The sequence below is a fragment of the Crinia signifera genome, chromosome 19 (assembly GCF_055691185.1).
Source record: "Crinia signifera chromosome 19, ASM5569118v1, whole genome shotgun sequence".
Classification (NCBI taxonomy): Eukaryota; Metazoa; Chordata; class Amphibia; order Anura; family Myobatrachidae; genus Crinia; species Crinia signifera.
In genome coordinates this window covers 41413132-41436113 of record NC_139226.1, presented here as the reverse complement: position 1 = coordinate 41436113, position 22982 = coordinate 41413132, and the positions used below count along the sequence as shown (strand labels likewise).

At 47.1% G+C, this 22982-nt stretch overlaps 1 protein-coding gene across 2 annotated transcripts in view; it reads right to left on the bottom strand.

Moving 5' to 3' along the window:
- Positions 1 to 22982, bottom strand: part of SHANK1 (SH3 and multiple ankyrin repeat domains 1) — a 463174-nt gene that overhangs the window by 278177 nt on the left and 162015 nt on the right. The gene's annotated exons all lie outside the window — the stretch shown is intronic.

Below are 22982 nucleotides of genomic sequence, written 5' to 3'. Positions count from 1 at the left end.
TCAGCTCTGGGCCCCATCTCTGCACCTAGAGTAGGTATATCCATGTTTTCAGGTACCGTGTCATCACTGACCAACCCTCTATTTCAGCCACAATCTCTGACAAAATTCATAAAGACAATTAAAAACACACAGATATACAATATAAAGCAAGCCTGAATTAGATTTTTATCGCTTTACTGTCTTTTTGATTGCTTTAGAAAGCTCAGATATACTTCAAATAGTAATTCGTCGTGTACAGTATCTGTGTTAAAGTAATTAAATAAAAAGAAGACACAACTCACATTCATCCTGTCCTTACTTGCAGTCACAAAGGAAAATATATTACAACTATCCAACAATGGTCGGTGTTAGAATGTAGCTCAGTGGGATGTCTTTAAATCAGATTATCATCCTTAGATTTATTTTCACTGTTCCCTTTATTTTTATTGTAATACGGCAAAGTGTGAGCAGTGTTGTGTTGTTATGGCAACACTTGAGCATTCCTCGAATGTAGTACGGGCTCCTAGAAATACTGCACAGCCTCAAGAAAAATGACAGGGCAAGTATTCATAAAAGACACATACTGTAATAGTAAAATGTCAATTTAAACTTTAAAAAATACTAGTGTACTAAAATGCACAGTGCTAGATAATACCTAATGTAGCTGTATACAACGTACCCAGCCGCACACTAGAATGTTATGGAGATCTGCCGGTGGATTATCGGGGTAGGCAGAGTGACCAATGTATTACCCCATTCTCCCCACCATCAGCCAATCAGCAGTGTCTACTCAGTTGATTGACATCAGCCGTGTACCCTGACTTAAGGATGACATGCTGCGCAAACTCAGTGTCAAAAATCGACACACAGGGGTAAATTAATTAAGATGGGCGTTCTATTGAAGATAGCATGTTCCCCATAGCAACCAATCAGACTGAACTAATTTATTTAGCACCTTCTAGAAGATAATAGACTGAATCTGATTGGTTCTTTAACCCCTTGAGTGGTGGATTTTGCTGGGGCAGGACAAACCTACCAGGGCAGATCTATCCTGCCCCAGCAAAACCCACCACAGATCATAGGAAGCCGCGGCCCCCCCCCCCTCACCTTTGCTCCGGCGTTAGTACGCCAGAGCTCACCTGCCGCCGCTGCCCCAGCTGCCTGTCAGTCATCACACTGCAGGTTTGGGGATGTTTTGCGGTGGCTCAGGAGGACTCGGGTGCCTGAACTCTCCCAAGTCCCCTCGAGCCGCCCGAACATCCCCGAGCCTGCCGCCTATGTCTACGTCACTACAGTATGTGATTGGCGGCTGGAGACGGTGGAGGTCCGGGTACACCGGAGCGGAGGGACTGGGGGGGACCAACAGGAGGGGTGGGGGGGGGGAGTGACGGAGGGGGGGACCCCTAAAGGCAGTGCACCAGTGGTGCTCCAATGGAGGCATCACTAGCCCGCACCTACTACATAGTGGTATGCCTAGAAATTTTCCAGGACAGCCTGCTGCGGCAGCGCAGCTGAGCCCGGAAAGTCTCCGGGAATACCACTCAAGTGGTTAATAGGACTCACATCTTCGTAAATTGACCCCAAAATGGATAGAAGAGGAAGGCATACACTTATTAGTAGGGATGTCCACAAATAGTGGCGGTTTGTCCATCAATGCCACATGTAATTCAAGTTTGAGACAGTGGCAACCTTCATAATTCCAGCATCAAATAGAAAATCCATTTTTATTGGATGAGAAACATCGATAGTTGTCAACAATCAATTTTCAATTGCTATCCATACTTTGTGGCTGGACACCGGGGCTATGTGATTAATATGGTGGCACCGGCACTGAAAGGATTAATCCCTTGTGCTGCAGTGTAATAATTTTTATATGAATGATTGGCGCTAGGCATAATATACTGTAAATTTACCATATACAGTATGTAATAATGTGTTTGAACATGTTATATGTATTGCACTGCGCGCAGGTGTGGAATTGAAAAAACACAACTGAATGTGTTGACTGAGAACTTCGGTTATTTATTCAGTATTTGTTCTTATAAGCAATCTTCTGTGACAAAGGAAATGATATGGTATATTCCCTTTCACTAGTAGGGGGGCTTAGTGTTGACTGACAAAGCCTTTCCTGTATATATTCCTGTATTGTGTAGTTTTCAAAGAAGGTGCTTAAGAAAGAGACAGTTTTATGCTAAATCCTATTGTGTTAAAAGCAAAAGTGGTTTCTGTGATAGAGATACAGTATGAAAGAAAAAAAGTCAAATTTACAATTCCTGTGAAATGTAAGATGTGCTTATTTGTATTTTGGGGGTGATCCTAGTTCATTCAGTCCCGTTAAGATGTTTGGGGGTCTGCGTATGCTCAATAGCGTATTTGCATATGTGCAGATCCCATTAACGAATGGTCTCAGAGCAGAGGAACGGGGGCGGATGGCGGCGGGGACTGGGAAGCCAGTGTTTTATGGGAGTTTCCATGAAAAAGCTGGGAATTCCTGTGGGTGCGCGAGCGCAGGGGTGGATTGGCCATTTCCCGGTGGGCTGGCCCAAAACTCCTTAAAAACGGGCCGCCGCATTCCTCCCTGGGCTGGGTGGGCTGCGGCACTTTGCCCACATCCAAAATGGCCACAGGACGGCTGCTGCGCATGCGCGACAGCGCACAGCACCTCCCATGGGCCTTCATGTGTGGCGGCAGCGTGCTCCCAGCTCCCGTTCCCCCATCTGGAGCCAGCAGAAAGGAGCAGGTGAGCCCACTCTGTCGCATTACAAACACTGCTGCCGCCCCGCCCCCCGCTTTACATCAGCGGCCACCAACCCCCGCCCCCCGCATTACATACGCCGCCGCCTCTCCCCAATTACATACGCCGCTGCCAGCACCCCCCGTATTACATACACCGCGCCGCTTATACCGACCCCCCCCCCCCTCCCAATTACACAGCCACCGGACGTGAGCTGCCAGCCCTGTCTTCGTCCAGGCACACGCAAATAAAAGTCAGTTTTCACCGGCTTCTGTTTGTGAAGGCAGGAAAGGGCAGGAGGGGATGTGTTTTCGTTACACATCCCCTTGCACGGTACTGAAGTGAATCAACGGCGGGGGTTGGCAGGTATTCGGTGGAGCAGCGTAAGGTGCTCGCTAAGCTGCGATGCTCGCAGCTTACCAAGCAAACCTGAATAAGGCCCTTTGTGAGATAATTGTCAGCAGGGCAGCCATTGGGAAGGGGGCTGTGTGGACTCCAGTCCCGGGCCCAGACAGAAAGGGGGCCCAGGACTCGAGGTTATAAAGTATACTGTGTCATAAAGAAGGTTCACATTTCCCATGAAGCAATGTAGAGGTTGCGTAGTGCGGCCAGTTCTGCAGACACAGGTCTCACCCAGTGTTTATTTCATCAGGGATTTTCAATTTAGTTTTAAGGGAGTATTAAATCTCCCGCAGCCATCTCCCGACGGGCGGAGATGGCTGCAGGGCCCTATTCAATGCTGTCTTCCCCGACAGCATTGAACAGGGGATCTCGGCAGAACGAGCCCGACTTCACAAGCCGTCGGGCTCATTCTGCCGAGAATGGCCGGGAAGTGACGAGCTCCCACTGCAGCTCGCCTCTTCCCGGACGCAGCTCGCGGTCACTCCCCCTTCTCGACCCAAGGCAGGCAGGACATTGAATCCCGCCTGCAAATTCTCGGTCGAGCAGACCGAGAACGGGACTGGGTCACGGCTGTCGGGCCAGCTTGACAGCCGTGACCCAAGATTGAATACCCCCCCCTAGTCTCTCCTAAAATTTGACGAAATTAAATGTCATATTTTTGTCAAATTTTTTAATTTAGTTAAGTTTTAGTCAGTGGATCTTGTTGAACGTTTTCATCTAATTTTAGTCATTGATTTAGTAATAGCTTTGCAGTTTATTGATACTGTAATGGATTTTGCTGAAGATCATGGGTGACATTTAATAGGATGAGAGATTCAGAAAGCAAGAGATTTGGTATCTCCAGGCTTTTTTTTAAAGCGGCAATCATTTACACTTCAAAATCAAACTGGTTTTGCAGTGTAAATGATTGCCGCTTTAAAAACACTGGAGATTTCTCACCAAATCTCTTGCTTTCTGAATCTATCATCTTATTACATTTCCCCCCATGTCTCTGTAATTCCCTTGAATACTTTGTATACATTTCACTATGGGGTTTATTTATTTATTATTATTTATTAAGTTTCTTATATATAGCGAATACATATTCCGCAGCGCTGTACAGAGAATATTTGAACATTCACATCAGTTCCTGCCCCAGTGGACCTTACAATCTATATTCCCTACCACATGTACACGCACACAAAGACATAATTAATTTTGGTACTTGTTTCCTAGCACGGCCACCATGATTTCTATCGTGGTGGTCGTGTCGGAAAAAATCGTGTCGGTCGCGTCGGGTGCATACCAAAACGCACACGACGCGACCGACGCGATGTACCCGATTTCTCCATAGGCTTCAATGTTAAAATAATTTAACATTGAAGCCTATGGAGAAATCGGGTCCATCGTGTCCATAGGCTTCAATGTTAAATTATTTTAACATTGAAACTGAGTCCATTTAACATAGTAAAAAATGGGAAAAGGGCCAATATGGGCCATTTCTCATTGGGTATGGCCCCGTCATGTGTGTAAAAAATAATGGCCACCCATTGTGGCCGTCACCCCCACGATTGACGCGAACCCGAAGCGTGGCGAGCACAGCAAGCCCGCGAGGGGCGGCGGTGCGCGTCCTCCGACCTTTTCATTCCCCTACTATCCACGTCGGCATGGAGTTGAGAATAGATTAGTGTGGCGAGCGCAGCGAGCCACCGAGCCCGAAGCATGGCGAGCGCAGCGAGCCCCGCGAGGGGACGCGGATACCTGTCAAGGCCGCGAGGGACGCCCCTCGCCCGGCTTGACAGGTATCCGCGTGCGCTCACCACGCTTCAGGCTCGGTGGCTCGCTGCGCTCGCCACACTAATCTATTCTCAACTCCACACCGACGTGGATAGTAGGGGAATGAAAAGGTCGGAGGACGTGCACCGCCGCCCCTCGCGGGCTCGCTGCGCTCGCCACGCTTCGGGTTCGCGTCAATCGTGGGGGTGGCGGCCACAATGGGGGGCCATTATTTTTTACACACATGACGGGGCCATACCCAATGAGAAATGGCCCATATTGGCCATTTTCCCATTTTTTACTATGTTAAATGGACTCAGTTTCAATGTTAAAATAATTTAACATTGAAGCCTATGGACAAATTGGGGGCATCGCGTCGGGCGCGCATAGGCTTCAATGTTAAAATATTTTAACATTGAAGCCTATGGGGAAATCGTGGGCATCGCGTCGGTCGCGTCGTGTGCCTTCTTAAGGCACACGACCAACGCGATGTACCCCAGTACTGCTTTTTTCAAAGGAAATCGCGGGCATCGCGGGCATCGTGTGCCTTAAAGTTAAGGCACACGATGCCCGCGATTGTGGCCGTGCTAGGAAACAAGTACCTTAATTTTTGTTGGAAGCCAATTAAACTACCTGTATATTTTTGGATTGTGGGAGGAAACCAGAGTACCCGGAGTAAACCCACGCAAGCACGGGGAGAATATACAAACTCCGCACAGTTAGGGCCATGGTGGGGATCGAAACCATGACCTCAGCGCTGTGAGGCCGTAATGCTAACTATTACACCATCCGTACTGCCCAATGCCCTTTAAGCGAGCTATGACGGCGAGCAGTGCCAATAGCTTGCGGGTCAGTATTCAACAGACCCCATTCACTCGATGTTTCCACCTCATCTGTTCCCTGAGGCAATGTGGAAATGGCGAGTGTGCCCATTAAAAGGGCGAGGCTCACCGCTATATGCAGCAGGCTCTCTGCATTTGTGTCGAACCTTGCCGTTTAGGGGAAACCTCGCCATCCTCTGATAGCGAGGATTTCCCCAGAACACTGCATATGGCAAGCGACCGGCGAGGGGGTTGGGCAGCGAGGATGGCTTTTCCTTGCCCCAAAAAAGCCATCCTTCCATACAAACCCACCTTGCTGACACTCACCAAATATCAATTAAAGAATACAGATGGAGCCGGCCTCATTCAATGCCGGCGCCCGCCAGATCCTCTCCTCTGGAGAGTGCCGGCGATAGGGACTGGGATGTGCGTGCGTCTTACTCGCACGTGCGACCTAGTATCACGGCGGCTGGGCAGCATCTCCCTGCTCATCTCTGCTTCAGGGAGATGGGGAGGGTTTGGGGGGCGGGCGGCGACGGCAGGGGAGGCGGCGGGGACCCGGGGCAAGCTCTGTTGCCATGGGGCACAAGTGTCTCGTGCACGCGCGCCCCTGGGCTCCATCTGTACCATCTTTTTATTGAATTTAATTTTTTTATTTAAATAACGAAATAAAAATACAACCTCCCCGATACACGTTACAGAACTAGTCTACTGCAAAATAAATCTGATGAAACTGTAAGGATAGATATTATAATATATAGCTATTTAGCTAAAGATAACTAATTAGCTAGCTACATAAACTGACTCAAAAGTATGCCTTAACCCCATTCCCTGGCCTAGTACTGCGAGAACCCTGCATACTCTATTTACAAGTGGGACCCCAGCTGTCTTTATTCCAGCGTCAGCATAGTAATGCATGTCAGAGATTCGCTACCGTCCAGTTGGCGGAGTCAGGATTCCGCCAGCCAGCACCCAAACACTAGGATTTGAACTGCATCCTGCCTCAATGTATGTTCGGGTGTGGTATAGGGTTCCGACAGTCATTAGCCCGACGTCGGGATCCCGACTGCCCAGACTCATACAGCATGGTGAGCACAACAAAGCCGCTTGCCGGCTCTCTGCGCTCGCCACGCTGCTGGCGCGGTGGCTTGCTATGCTCGCCACCTATTCTAGTCTCCCTCTGTGGGGGTCGTGGACCCCCACGAGGGAAGGGAAAATAGTGGGTGGCCGTCGGGCAACCTGTCTGTCGCCGTTGTGACAGTGGGGATCCCGACGTTGGGTAAAGGACTGTCGGGATCCTGACTGTCGGGACCGTGTCCGGCACCCGTATGCTCACAATGTATGTCTTTTCCCTGTATTCTGTATGGACGCAACTGTCTAACATAAAGTTTCTCGGGAAAATGATATCCCTATGTTGGCAGCATGAAAGGTGACACAGATTTGATTCACAATGACCGAAACATTTAAATACCATTCATGTTCTGCTGCTGACATTTGGTGCAAAATATAAAATATAGTCAAAAAAATCTATCTGTAAAGGTGTGAGGTGAGACTCAGTGCACAAAAGGAAACATTGCATCAATCAGCGCTGACACAGGATTGTGACATGTTACAATAAATGAGAACAAAGCTGTATAAAGTCAACACAGATTGTCACCACATAACACACTCAGGCAGCCGGGGACCCCGAAGTGACATAAAATAATGAATATCTTAGAATAATTCAGAAAGCTCCAATAAAACTATCAGTCTTTCCTTGTAATTTATAGAGCAAGATTCAGACATCTAGAGGTTATGTCCAGCCGCAGATCACACAGTGACAGCAAAACCAGAAGGCTAAGGGCGGGGGTGGGGGTGGCACTGCATCACAGAGGGCTGAGACACCACATCATTCTTATTATATAATGCCAACATTGTAGATCAGGCTTGCCTACCCTCCCGGGCCCCCAGGGAAGGTGGGAAAGTCTCCCGCTTTTTGGTGATTGCCCCCACTCCCCCCTTGCCCGCTGGTTTAATTACTGTAAAATTGCGCAGGGAGGGGCGGGGATTAAATTACGCGATCGTGGCATTTTGCAGCATTTAAGCCCCGCCCCTCTCCACTGCCCGCGAATCACAGCGTTCTCCGGCATGGGGGCGGGGCCAAGTGATGTCAGCTTTGCCCCCGCCCCCTGACGTGAAATCCAAAGCAAGTATGTTGTACAGTCAGAGGCGAGGCTAGGATTGTGCGATTCAACAACAATTGCATCACCGGCCGATCAGATTGTACACTTTATAAAATAAAATCCTATTTCACTGCACTCTCTGATTTGCTGCCTGGTTTCTTATCCAAGCAGCACCACTCCTCTGTGATATTTAAGGAAATAAAATAAGGACAGAAATCAGGTGCTGATCTAATAATGATGGTAAGTATCTATATGTAAATGATCTCTCTTGGATCTCCTCCGAATGTTCTCTGGGGATTCAGGAGAGTTCTTATGGGACCACACTGACCTGAGTGTTGGTCCCTATTTGTACATAGCGTTGTACATAACGCTCTCTGCACATGTTACATCAGACCGACCTGCAGAGCATATAACCATTAAAGAATCAGTGTTCTTTTGAAAACCAACCTGAATCACCCCTTTGTTATGTTTGTAAGAAATAGCCTTTGTTATCCTTGAAACTGCCACCATATTGCAGGCAAACTATGAAAACTGGCTAAGTGTCCGAAATGATGCTCCGAAATCCATTGCAATCAGATCAGTAATGGGATATGTTTGCTGCGCTGTGATCCGGCCTATTTTTGTTATTTAGATCTGTTGGGTTTGCAGTTCATATTTAATTAACCATGCAGACTGATTAAGTAGATTGACTTTTCTCTAATATCTCATTATTTGCACCATCTGTAGACACCGAGCTGTGCGAGGAGTAGCCTTCCTCCGTTTAATGATCGCTTCAATTAATTAGAGTAATATAGAGTTATTGATGACCGGTAAATATCATGAGTTACCAATCGCAGGTTACTGTATCATAGCAGTCAATGACTGCTTGTCCATTTATAGGAACATAGGCCCTTATTCAGATCTGATCGCAGTACAAATGTGTTCTCAATATAGGCAAAACCATGTGCACTGCAGGTGGGGCAGATGTAACGTGCTGAGAGATTAACATTTGGGTGGGGTGTGTTGAAACTGAAATTGCAGAGTAAAAATAATGCAGCCAGTATTTACCCTGCACAGAAACAAAATAACTCACACAAATCTAACTCTTTCTATACAGGTTACATCTGCCCCACCTGCAGTGCACATGGTTTTGCCCATTTTGAGAACAAATTTGTACTCGATCAGATCTGAATAATGGTCATAGAATGTAACGGCAGATAATAACCACTTGGCATATCTAGTCTGCCCTTTTTTTAAACATGTTACCTCAAACCATATTTGACCCTTATTTCTTTGTAAGGATATCAACTACCCTTTCTGTGAAGTAATTCTTCCTCACATTTCCCCTGAATCTTCCTCCCTCTCTTGTCAGTTTATGTCCTCGTGTCCTGTTGCTCCTCTTTCTGTGAAGAATGTCTCCCACTTGTACCTTGTTAACACCATTGATTAATCCAGGTCAGTGCACCAGGCTGTGAGGAGTTCTTTTGAAGGTATTTAGGCAGGTTTGCCGACTTTATAATTCTCCTCTCCGGGAGAAGCCCGGAGAGGAGAGTTCCAGCAGCCGCTCAGGGGGCGGGGCTTAAGTGTGATGTCACTAAGCCCCACCCCCATGATAACAAACTGCTGAATTCACGGATCTCCATGGAGGGGGCGGGGCTAAAATGACGCGATTGTGTCATTTTAGCCCCGCGCCCTCCTCTGAGACCCGGGGTGCAGGGGGGGGGGCCTGAATCCGGGAGGGTTGCCCACCCTTCCGGGGGGCCGGGAGGGGGTCCCGATTTTCGGGAGACTCACGGCCATTCCGGAAGAGTCGGCGACCCTGTATTTAGGGAACATCCGTAAGAATTAAGCCAAATAATGCACATTTTATGGCTAGGCCCATTTTCACTGAAGCATCTGTCCTTTTGCCCAGTGGAACTTGGGTCTGCCCAGTCCCCAGAACAATCCGGAATCTTGGGAAGGACAGTAAGCAAACAGGTAATTATAATAATTGCAGTTGCGAATGTGTACAAAAAATCGTCTGCTTGATACAGTGTAATGTATAGTCTGTCATGAGGCATGAATTATTCTAGTAGGTTTTTATATACAGGCATTTTATGGCTGTACATAAACTGACATATAAAACCTTCATACTTAGGTTGAGTGACTGAACGTAACCAGTGTTAAATGAGCAGTATTACTTTCATAGACAGATAATGGTCATTGCTCATATAAACAGTTATCACTGCAAGCCATAAAATCCAAATATATATTGCATTATTGGAATTCATTCCCAAGTATGTAGTATGCATGTGACTTATCATTGCTATACTGTGTTTGTGTGGACTCCGTACAAGTGTTGCTACAGTATATGCTATTGTGAAACAATCCTATTATATGACCAGTATACAACACTGCAGTGCCATCTTAAAAGCAAAGCAGTGCACTGGGGCCCTTACCTACTAAACCACTCACAGGAATAAAAATGGTCACTTCTGCCTTGTCCATCGGTGGCTCCTTTCTTGGCGCTCCTCACTGATAACATTGGGTGTGATGTCATCACGCCTGACATTCAGTGCACTCACTGGAGAAGGAGGACAGGTGGACGAGGAATGCTGGCGAACGTTGGCCAGCGCTATCAGTATTGCTGTAAGCAGCATTTTATTTTATAAAATCCCCCCTGCCTTAGGCTGCTCTGGGGCCCCTATGCTTGTGGGGCCCCCAGGCAGTAGCTCACTGTGCCCAGTGAGAAAGATGGCCCTGCAACACAGAGCCAGTTCATGTTTTATTTCGTTTCTCTCTATGAGGGCCAACTGTGGCTGGGATAGGGTAGATGGTGGTGTGGGTTTATTAGGACATATAGAGTATGCATGCTGGTGGTGTAGGTGTGTTAGGGGGTAGAAGATGGCAGGCTGGTGGTGTAGTTGTGTTAGGGGGTAGAGTGTGGCATGTTGGCGTGGGTGTGTTAGGGCTGGGGGCAAAACTGACTATGTGCATCTGTAAGGCGGCAACTTTTTGGAAATATTTCCAGGGTTAATTTAAATTCCCAATCCATCCAAGCCTATTACAGACCATTTTGTCAAGATGGAGAACCTGCTCCGTAATGGCCAGCTGAGCCCTTGATAACAAAGAAAAGTACATACAGCTCAGTCTCTGAGGGCCAAAATGAAGATATAGCATTCTATCCTTGATGTCCAAGATTAAAATATAGGGCTCATTCTTTTGGGGGCCAAGATTAAGATATAGAGGTCAGTCCTTAGGGACAAGGACTACATAAATGACAATTGTGCTCATGCAAAGCTTTCATATTACTCGTAGCCTTTGCTGCTGTTGGCTGATAGCAGCTCCCTGTCCTGTGCAGCATCTCACTTCCTCTGATCAGAGTAGGAGATGGAACCCAGTCACTCTGGCCCTTATTCTGATCGGTGCGGCCGGATCCGAATATGCGGCCAGCACCGTGCGTCCTAAACCCCGCCTTCCATACGGATCGCCAACTCCGTCCGTACGCGGTAAGAAGCTGTCCGAACGGACCGCACGTGTATTTCTCATGAATGCACCCCCTCCATCTCAGGGAACCTCCCCCATCATTCGATGGTCGCAGATCATCGAATGCAGGGCTCCCGCAACCTCAGACCACACGGGCATTTCTCCGTGCAAAAGCAGGGATCTGGGCGGGCAGCTGACATCCGGCAATGTCATATGTCCGCCCCCTACACGTGCGTCACGGCCGCATTACCATACGTACGCCCAGCGTTTTCATGGGAACGCCCATGAAACGCGGGGAGTAAACATATGGTAATGAGCCCAAACAGCCCTTCACACCCCTCTCCACCCCCTGTTCGTAGTGTACACCTTTCATGCGGAATGTTGCCGTGCGTCCGGCTCGCACATGCGCAGAGACGCCTCTGCACATGCGCAGACACAAAACATCGGCGACACGAACGCACGCGGATATTACCGCACCAACCAGAATAAGGGCCTCTGAGACAAATAAAGCACATCGACAGCATTTGCCAAAAAAGGCTAATATAGTATTTCTTAGACATAGAGGGCTAGATTTAGTGAATGGCGATTTTTTTGCCAGTGCGCATTGTTTGGAAATCGCCATTTATCGCACTTTTGAGAAATCACATTTTTAGTTCTAATTTGCGTATTTAATGGGTTGCGAATTAGCGCTGAAAAAGTGTGATAATGTGCGATATGGGGCGAATGGAGTCGATTTAAAACGCCATAAAAGTGCGATTTCCGGGTTAGGTCATGTGCGAATTTGTGGCCAACTGGGATGTGAATTTCACAAAACCACCTGAACAGCCCATACAACCTCCTAACCTATTGGGCCACCTTAGTCCCTTTCAATATGCATCACACCCCCTATATAAAAGGGCACAGGTGCCATTTTACCCTTTGAAAGGAAAACATCTGGATGCGATAAAAAATGCGATTTTAAATCGCTTTACAGCCATGTGCGAATTAGACACCAAAACATGCGAATATAGCAGTAAATCGCAGCCTATTAATTTGGCAATTTGTAAAAAAACATGCGAATTCGCCATTTTCTGACCACAAAATCGCCAAAAAACGCAAAATGCACCCTATTAAATGTCACCCTGAGTTTCTTCCAAGCCTTTTGATTACACTCTAGTGCACTGGTTCTTAAACCCCTTAAGACCTTCGATCCCCAGAACCCCACACAGCGCATGTTTTCCAGGTCTCCCAACAGAATCGCAAGTGAAGTAATTAGCTCTACCTGTGGCTCTTTTAAAATGTGCCAGTGAGTAATGAGTGCACCTGTGCACCTGCCGGTTGACTTGGAAAATGTGAACTGTGTGGGGCCCCGAGGACCGAGTTTGAGAACCACTGCTCTAGTGGTGCCTGAGGGGGACAAGCTGTAGTAGGTCCTCTGTCTACCCTATACATATAGAGGCAACTGGTACTGTATATCCAGCCAACTGCCTCATTAGATCCCTGCTCTGACATGGCAATGATTGCTTTGAATTAAAGAAAATCTTTGACACCACAATTAGTCAGCGAGGATGTGGATCTATACATATCCTGCTGGTCACAATATAACACAAAGGCTTCGGAAATGTCCCGAGCTGCCTACTGTATATCAGCTCTCATACACATCACTATATTTTATCCTTTTAAACTAAAGTATTGAATATTAGTTTCCACTGTCCTAATTGTGCTGTCAGACGTCACTTTCTTTTGCTGTAAGAAACAGAGACAGATCTAGCAGAAATGCTTCCAGTAATGAATCTGTCACACTTCGGATTAATATATTCCTGGGCTAAATATACACTTGTATGAAGTGAAACATACCACTCTGGTTATTGAATATCATGCATATTCCTCAGCTGCAGCAGTACAGTGATGTCATGGAGTAGTGACTATTTATAAACACATAATAACAGGGTAATAGTGAAATGCAAATAACATGCATTTTAATCAATGGCATTTTATACTTCCTAATTTCAATATATCTTGCAAATGTCAGCCCAATAATTGGAGCATATTCTATCAATGGGTATGAGACAGCAGGGAACGGCAATATATGAAGTCCAAATATAGCGCATCGTTGTGGGGTTTACCATGGTAAATGATATGACAGATGTAACAAAAAATTGTATTCGTATTCTTAATACGAATGACTACGACTGCATACGACTGTTTCAGCCGTATGCAAAGTCTTGTTCCGAAGGAGAATTTACAAAGCAGTCAAATACAACTGCTTTGTAACCCTCCGATGTCGTATTAATTCGTTTTAACGGCCGTATATACGGCCGCTAATACGGATTCATACAGGCAGTCTGCACGGATCAGTCAGATCCGTGCAGGCTGCAAGGTGTAAAAATGAATAAATAAATAAACAGCGTGGGGTCCCCCTCCCACCAGGCTAAAAGAGCCGGCACCAGGCTAAAAGAGCCGGGGCTGGTAATAAAAAATCAGGAAACCCGACAAATAGGGGTTCCCCGATTTTTTTAAACCAGCCCCAGGCTCCAGGTCTGGTTCCCAAAATACGGGGGACAAAATGACTAGGGGTCCCCCGTATTTTAAGAACCGGCCCCAGGCCAAACCAGCCAGCAGGGTAATGTCACAGCCGGGGGGCACTTATTATATAAGGTCCCGCGGCCAAAACATCACCCTACTGACCAGTCAGCCTGGCCAGGGGCCCTGGGGGAGTGGGGACCCCCCCAATAAAGGGGTCCCCCCCCTCCAGGACTTACCTGACCAGGCTGAAGCGGCTCCTGATTGGCCACTAGGCGGCCAATAGAATCATTCAGAGGAAAGGCGCGGAAGATGAAAGATCTCTGCCCCTCTCCACAGTCCAATGCGGGGAGCTGCCGGAATCGCCGGCATGTGACAGAAGACCAGGACTACGTCAGATCAAGAGGACAGATCTTTGCAGGAGGACCTGGGTGAGTTGGAGTTCCCTCCACAGGTCCCCCATGGATTTTCTTTGGACCCGGACCGGACTCCGACACAGACGCCGCCGACATGGAGCCGAACGCCGACATGGACCAGGACCGGGACACCGGACCAAGACCCAGGGATCTACCTACGGGCTCAAAATAGGTAAGTATCAGTATGTATGGGCTTTGGATGTATTAAAGTTTTATTTTTATTGTGTGTCAGTGTGTGTTTATTTGACTATTTTTTATTACTGTGGAACTACAAGTGCCAGCGGGCCCTTTAATGCCCCACATGCTGGGACTTGTGGTTCTCCAAGTCCCAGCTTGCGTGGGAGGCTTGCTGGGACTCATAGTTCCATAGTAAAAGACAATAGTTTTTATTCTGTTTTTTTTACACTGAAATCAGCCCGGTGACCACCGCACAGGGTCACCGGGGACAGCACCAGGCTTCAGCCTGGTCAGGTAAGTCCTGGAGGGGGGGACCCCTTTATTGGGGGGGTCCCCACTCCCCCAGGGCCCCTGGCCAGGCTGACTGGTCAGTAGGGTGATGTTTTGGCCGCGGGACCTTATCTAATAAGTGTCCCCCGGCTGTGACATTACCCTGCTGGCTGGTTTGGCCTGGGCTGGTTCTTAAAATACGGGGGACCCCTAGTCATTTTGTCCCCCGTAATTTGGGAACCAGCCCCGGACCTGGAGCCTGGGGCTGGATTTAAAAAATCAGGGAACCCCTATTTGTTGGGTTTCCTGATTTTTTATTACTGGCCCCGGCTCTTTCAGCCTGGTGCTGGTTACGGCCGTGGGGGCGGGGGGGGGGGGGCTACACTGTTTTTTTAAATTTATTTATTTCTCTATTTTTTAACACTGAAGCCTGCACGGATCTGACTGATCCGTGCAGGCTTCTGCCAAATACGACAGGAAAATAAGGTGTATTTTCCTGCCGTATATTCGCGGCCGTTTCACGCCAATTAGCAGCCGTATTAGTAAATCAGGAACCACCATTCTTTTGAATGGTGATTCCTGGCGTATTCTATCGATGGTGTATTCATTCGTATTTGTAAAGACAAATACGAATGTCCCATCAATATGAATACGAAAATTCGTATTTTTGGCATAGTAAATAACATATATACGTATACGCCAAAAAAACCAACGTATTTTCGTATAAAAATACGTTTTTTTTTCATGATTTTTTGTTAGTAAATTTTCCACATACTGTACATTGAAATTCTGCCAGGGCACATAAAACATGGATCATTTCTGCATAACCAATATTTACAGACCCTACAAGCAGAGGTGCTTTAAGAGAGGAGGAGACCTAGGGATGGCCATCGACCATCGCTGATTTGAAATCATCAATGATTTATGGGCGATGTCGAATACTTTTTACCAGATGGTTTCCCTACATTGATGGCAAAGGAGAATCAATGTTTCTTTTCTTTTCTTTTTTTTCAAGGTGCCAGGACACTGAGCATGGCTGCGCCTCCAACATCCGAAGGACCCTCCCCCATGTTCTGAGTGGCCCACGGGCCATTGAGTCAAATATAATGGATGACCATCAATAGCTAAAACTATTGATGGTTATCCATCAAAGAGTTTATGACTATCGATGGCTGTATGCAGAATTGCCATTGATGGTAACCATTGATTGCATCTGCACCGATGGCCATCCCTAAGGAGACCCCTGTGCAGTCTCCTCCACTCAGGCCACCTCCTCTCTCCCTGCCAGCCCTGCTCTAGTGCACAATGCAGTAGAGTCTGAGCACTAGAGGGCCCAGACTGTGCTGTACATATGCAGAACTCAGAAAAAATGGCCGCTGTGGCCATTTTTATGCTGATCCTGCAGTGCTGCTGCATGTGTGAGAGTGAAGTCCAGGAACAGAACGTTGTGTGGTTTATTTATTGGATGGGATTTCTTTTGAAGATGGGATGTTGCGATGGGCAACCATTTAGATTCTGTATATTACTGTATCTTTTAGAATTCTTGAAGGTGCTAAATAAATAAGAAGTAGAATTTTATTGGTTGCTATGGGCAACATCCAATCTTCAATAGAACTCCCATCAATTTACCCCATAGACCCTTGATGGCTAACCTTGACACTCCAGCTGTTGTTGAACTACACATCCCAGCATGCTCTGCATCAGATTTAGCATGGCCAAATAGCAAAACTGAAGCATGCTGGGATTTATAGTTCAACAACAGCTGGAGTGTCAAGGTTAGCCATCAAGGCCATAGACCAGTGGTTCCCAACCCTGGTCCTCAAGTACCCCCAACAGTGCATGTTTTGCAGATCTCCACACAGAATCACAGGTGAGATAATTAGCTCCACCTGTGCATCTTTTAAAATGTGCCTGAATAATCTGTGCACCTGCTGGGTGACCTGGAAAACGTGCACTGTTGGGGGTACTTGAGGACCAGGGTTGGGAACCACTGCCATAGACTGTAAGCTCCACAGGGGGCAGGGGCTGATGTGAATGGACAAATACTGTATGGTCTGTAAAATGCTGCAGTATATGTGTGCACTATATAAATAACTGGTAATAATATTTACCTTAAAAAAAAAGTACAAAAGCCATATGGACAAGATATCCAGTTCTGCTCAGACGCTGCTCTGAGGTACATGTGTATTATCTGGGCGCCCAATTTTTTCATCGCAAGGTAAAAATCGCATACAATCATATTGTATCGCATCGTATACAATTATATCGCATGCGATGCGACGCGATTGGGCCCGATTTTTTATCGCACATGCAACCAGATGCCTGATTCTTATGTTAAATGCCCCCCCAGATCCGATTTTTGATTGTACACCCACCCTGATGGGTGATTAATATGTTAAATGGCCCCCCATTGTTAAAGCCACCCCATTATCAACGCGAACCCATAGTGTGGCGAGCGCAGCGAGCCCGCTAGGGGCACGGTACGCGTCCTCCGAACTTTTCATACCCCCCACTATCCACGTCGGCGTGGAGTTGATATTATATAGTGTGGCGAGCGCACGCGGAATACATGGAAAGTCAACTCCACACCGACGTGGATAGTGGGGGTATGAAAAGGTCGGAGGACGCATACCGCCGCCCCTCGCGGGCTCGCTCCGCTCGCCACGCTTCGGGTTGGTGTTGATACTGGGGTGGCGTTAACAACGGGGGGGGGGGGGGGGGATTTCACATAGTAATCACCCATCAGGGTGGGTGTACAATTAAAAACCGGGTATGGGTGTGCATTTCACATTGTAATCAGGCAACAGGGTGCCTGTACAATGTATTATTGGGTATAATCGCGTCGCATTGCATCGCATGCCACTAGTTAAGGCATGCAATGCGACGCGATATAAAAATTGTACACTCCTCCCGGTAAAGGGACAAAATCGGGTACAATCGCATCGCATCACATGCCTTAAGTAGTGGCATGCGATGCGATGTATCGGGCGCCCAGATAATACACAAGTACCTGCTCTGATTTACCAAACCCTGTCTTGATTCAGGAACATACTTTTTGTTACACAATGGGGGAAATTTACTAAGATGGGAATAAGACTTCACATGTGATGTTGCTATGGGGCAACCAATCAGATCCTGTCTACTATTTTCTAGAGGGTTCTAAATAAATAAGAAGTAGATTCTGATTGGTTGCCCATAGCAACATCACATGTGAAGTCTTATTCCCATCTTAGTAAATTCTCCCCAATGCCTCTTGGCCAGTGAAAACCATTTATAAAAGCCTACTGTGTCTCAGAGGCATAGCATACCTCCCATCTTTTCTATTTGGTTGAAGAGGGACACGCGAGTGCCTGAAAAGGGGTGTGGCTTATGTAAATGAGGGTGTATATTATGCAAATGATTTTTGGCGGATTCACCTTTGAATAGACGCAGAGATATCAGTGTACCGGGCCCCAAGATTTATGTTGCCAGCCCTGCATGGGAGCTTGGTTTGTTTCGATGGAAGCCACATTAAGAGTCACACTTTTGATCAAAATTAGTGACTGGGTTTACAGAACTTGAGTGACCTAAATATGTAAAAATACAGCATATAGCAAACCAAGAATCTAGCTGTAAAATGTAGGTACAGCAGACCTTGGGGGGGATGCTCTAACATCCGCGCCCCCTTACCGCTGCCTATCGCCGGCTACCGCTAACATAATTATCGCATATGATCTAACATATGCGAAAATTATGACAAAAGACAACTCTATGCAAAGCCGTCCTCTCCCCGCTGACAGTGCCGAGCAGGGGGAAAGCCGCCCAGTGTGTATGGACCGATACTGTACACTTTACACAAAAAAAAAACGGCCAGAAAAAAAAGATACTTTCTATGTGAGATAAATGAACAGCTACACAGTGACGGGAATGACACCTGGCTCGCACAACCTACTTTCACGTAGTATTATTTCCATTGTGTTGAGGAGATGAAGAACAGCGTAGGATGACTTGAACTGAATGAATAAAATATGTGCACACTCCGAGTATTCCGATGATTTCATTAATAATTTATTGCGTGCTTTCATTCATGCACATTCTTCTCTATATCAACTGAATTTTGTTGTATCACTTTATACAAACAGAATCCTAGATCGCGCTTCCCCAGTATGAAATCGCCCAGTTGTATTAAAGTTATTAATCTGCAACACTGGCACCTCCAATGTGACCCTAACATAGACCACCTGTCTACACGATGGGCCAGCTTCTCCACTGTCAAGTAACTGAGGGTTGTTTCAAGGGAAGGCACACAGGTGGAGCTTCAGCACAGTTCAAAATTCAAATAGAGGAGACACACCCACTGCCACCAACTGCCAATCCAAACTGACTCCTTGCCAATGGGTGTTTCTCCCCTATTTGAATGTTGAACTGTGCTGCAGCTGCATCTCTGGAGCCTCCACTGATTATTTCTGTTTGCAGAGGAGTTGGGACTTTGTTCCCGACTTTTCACGAACCATCAAAATGAACAAATTTCTCTGTCTCTGTACTGAAAAATTAAACATGTTATAGGGTTAATAGCTATAAGCTTTTGCTGATTTGATTGAATGTAGCATGGGAAGACTCAGGGCAGCAATCAGGGGAGGACCATCTAATGATTTCTTTCCCCCGTTTGCAATTAAAAGTCAGTCTGGGCGGACTTTTATTTACCAACATCTGGCCGAAGATGGGGCGGGCACTGACATCATCTGACATCAGCCTCCCGCGTTCCCAAGGCCCGGCAGTTTCAGTGGATGCCCATAAAACGCTGATCGTTCTCCTGATGCCGCCCACTGCAACATTACTGTTATGTTGCTCTGTCATTTTAAAGGGCTGGAATCTAAAGGGTTAATTCAGATCAACTTTATTCATCCAACGATATACATTGTCACATGATATGCAGATGGGGCAGCTGGTGATTCTATCGGCAATCGCCGCCTTTCGCCATCCGCCAGAAGGGGGCGCATGTGCACCAGATGCTCGCTCACCCCATTCTGATGAAGCCCGCCTTCGCCGGCTCCCCCGTCGATGCCGGCAGCCTCCATCAACCCTGCCGGTCTCCCTGAAGCGGAGACGGGCAGGGAATCCACTCCCCGCCACCGAGTGACTGGGACTCTCACGCGTCCCCATCAGATGGTGCGCCTCTCCGCCAGCCTGAGCCGGCTCAGGCGATTCCCTGAGCTGACTGAGAGGTCCTACATCTGTATTATAGCATGTTCCTGTATCTGGTACTGACACGCTCCATATTAAAATGTGTATTGATCATATCAGTGTCATCTGTATATCCCTGATTACGCCTGGCAATGAAACTAAGATTTTAGGGGTACGGGGTTGTTAGGTAGATAGCGTCTTAGTCGACAGTCAAAAGGTTGCCACATCAAAAAGGTCAACATGCATTAGGTCAACATGGTCAAAATGACGATACTAGCAAAAGGTCGACATAAAAAAGGTTGAAATGCGAAAAGGTTGATATGAGGTTTTCATTTTTTTGTGTGTCTTTTTCAACATTGGTCTACATGGACACTATATAAGTGTACCATGTCCCCACGCATGACTCGCTGCGCTCAGCACACTATTTTCTTCTCCCTCTATGCCCATCGGGGTGCTAAAGTATGAACAACTCGGCCTGGGCTGCTGAGGGGGACAAATGGTATTTTGCATTGTCTTTTGGTTTCTAGAGGGGGCGTGGTCACATTACATGATGTTGCCACGCCCCCAGTACTCTGGCCCTGTGGATGTCTCTACCTGGCTGCAGGCAAGGGTGTGGAAGCTACAGAGCTCACTATGGAGCAGGCCCATCACTGCCAGGACACTCTCCCATCACCCCCAAATTTGATAAATCAGGGGTATGGAGACTGCAGTATAGTGATGTTGATTCATGGGGGCAGCATGGATGGTGTAATGGTTAGCATTGCTGCCTCACAGCACTGAGTTTATGGGTTCGATCCTCACCATGGCCCTAACTGTGCGGAGTTTGTATATGCTCCCCGTGCTTGCGTGGGTTTCCTCCGGGTACTTCGGTTTCCTCTCACAATACAAAAATATACTGGTAGGTTAATTGTTTCTGTGTGTGCGTGTACATGTGGTAAGGAATATAGATTGTAAGCTCCACTGGGGCAGAGACTGATGTGAATGTTCAAATATTCTCTGTAAAGCGCTGCAGAATATCTGTGCGCTATATAAGAAACTGTTAATAAATATACAATAATTCAACTAATCTGATTGTCATACAGTATTTTGGAACATATGTATTAGATGTAAAATGGGAATACGGTCATTGGGTCACCAGCATGTTGGTCCACATCAGTCTAGGTCGACATGGGTTAGGTCGACATGGGGTTTTTTACATTTTTTTGAGCCGACATGTGCCGACATGCGGTATTTTATGCCCTACCATCCACCAGGGCATGGTGGGAGAATAAAATAGTGTGCTGAGCGTAGCAGCGCACCGTGCTCGAAGCATGACGAGCGCAGCGAGCCATGGGAGTGGACGCGGTGCAATGTTTCAGTGTCCATATCGACTGTGTCGACATTCGGGACAATTTTTTTTATAAAAACTCCATGTTGACCTTTTAACTGTCAACCTAACCCATGTTGACCAAATGACCCTATGGACCTAACCCATGTCGACCTAGACTCATGTTGACCTTCATGCATGTCGGCCTAGACTCATGTCGACCTAAATGAATGTCGTCCTAATGGTGTCGACCTAATGACTGTCGACCAACCATACAGTGGTTCCATACAATGATCCATACAGTGGCGTAGCTACGTTTTGGGCGCCGTTGGGGGGGGGGCGCCCATACCCACCCCCCCCGCCGCCGCCCCGGTCGAGCACACCACCCCCCCCCCCCCGCCGCCTATGCTAACCCCCTCCCTAGCAGTCTTACCTATCGCGCTGGTCCCGGCGGCTCAGTCCGTTCATCTGCTGAGGACCACCACAAAATGGCCGCCCCCGTACAGCAGTTTCAGAGAACTGTTTGCTATATGGGGGCGGCCATTTTGTTGTGGTCCTCATCAGAAGAACGGAGCCGCCGGGACCAGCAAGATACGTAAGTCTGCGGGGGATTGGGGGGGGGGGGGGTAACTATAGCACCGCAGCCCCTGGCGCCCCCACATGCACAGCGCCCCCCCGCGGTGGCGGGGGCTGCGGTGCTATAGTTACGCCCCTGGATCCATACCTGTAAAATGGTAAAAGGTTGTGTGATCTCATTATCTTTATCCACACGGGTAACTTAATTTATCTTACAACAGTTACTGCAAGTTTTATGTCGCGTCATTATGTAGTCCATTCCACATTTGTTTCCAAGTCAGGTTTAATAAATTCTGTAGCTGGATTTTTACAACACAAAAGCCCTTAGGGATTAAATGTTCTCTCCGATAATGTGACAAACTTCCAACATGTAAATTACATTCAGTCAACTTCTTGTTCAAAGATTTAGATCTAGTTTTCAAACCGGTAACATCTGAGCAAGAGTCTTTTAACTTGGAGTGCATCAGATGAGTCTCTATGGGCTCAATCTAATTACCCACAACTCCATCGCTGGTGCAAGAACAGATGTGTCCTCCTACCACTACTGTAGCAGTGTTTTTCAACCACTGTACTATGGCACACTAGTGTGCATTGAGCTGTTCTTAAGTGTGCCCCCAGATCTAGAGATGCCCAAACCAGTTTACAGCCACCACCAGTTCAACTGTTAGTTACTGGTCTCTTCTTTTCATTTAAAGGGACAATGTATTTTATTTTTGTTACCTGTTGGGACCAGTGTGATTGGTTTTTATATCGGGGCAAATAGGTTTGTTTTTTCCCTGTGGGGGCCAATGTGTTTAGCCCTGTGGGGATCTCAGGGTGTGCCTTGGCAATTTTTTTATCTTTTTTAGTGTGCCGCAAGGTAAAAAGGTTGAAAGTCACTGTACTGTAGCCTCATAATAACTTGCAACACAAGATGCCTGGTGTGAATGAGCTGTGTAGTTGACTCAGATTGTGTTGGTACAGTATGTGCTTAGGGATGTCCATCTAGCTGTAGACGGACTGTCGCTGGTCTTCTGGTCTTGCTCAGATATTGGCCTATCAACTTTATGCTGATACCTACAGTATAGTACACCTTTGTCCAGGGCAGTTGCTGCTTAAGCTGCTGCTATCATGGTGCATCACCAGTAGTCATTTTGAATCTCAAGTTAAACTTGCCAGGTCGTCGGGTATAGAGGAACAAAGGATAGCAGTTGGCAGAAGACTCATGTAAAATGATCCTCGGTTTGGGCATACAGTATGGTGCTTATTGTAACCAATAGTGAGGTATTAAACAGT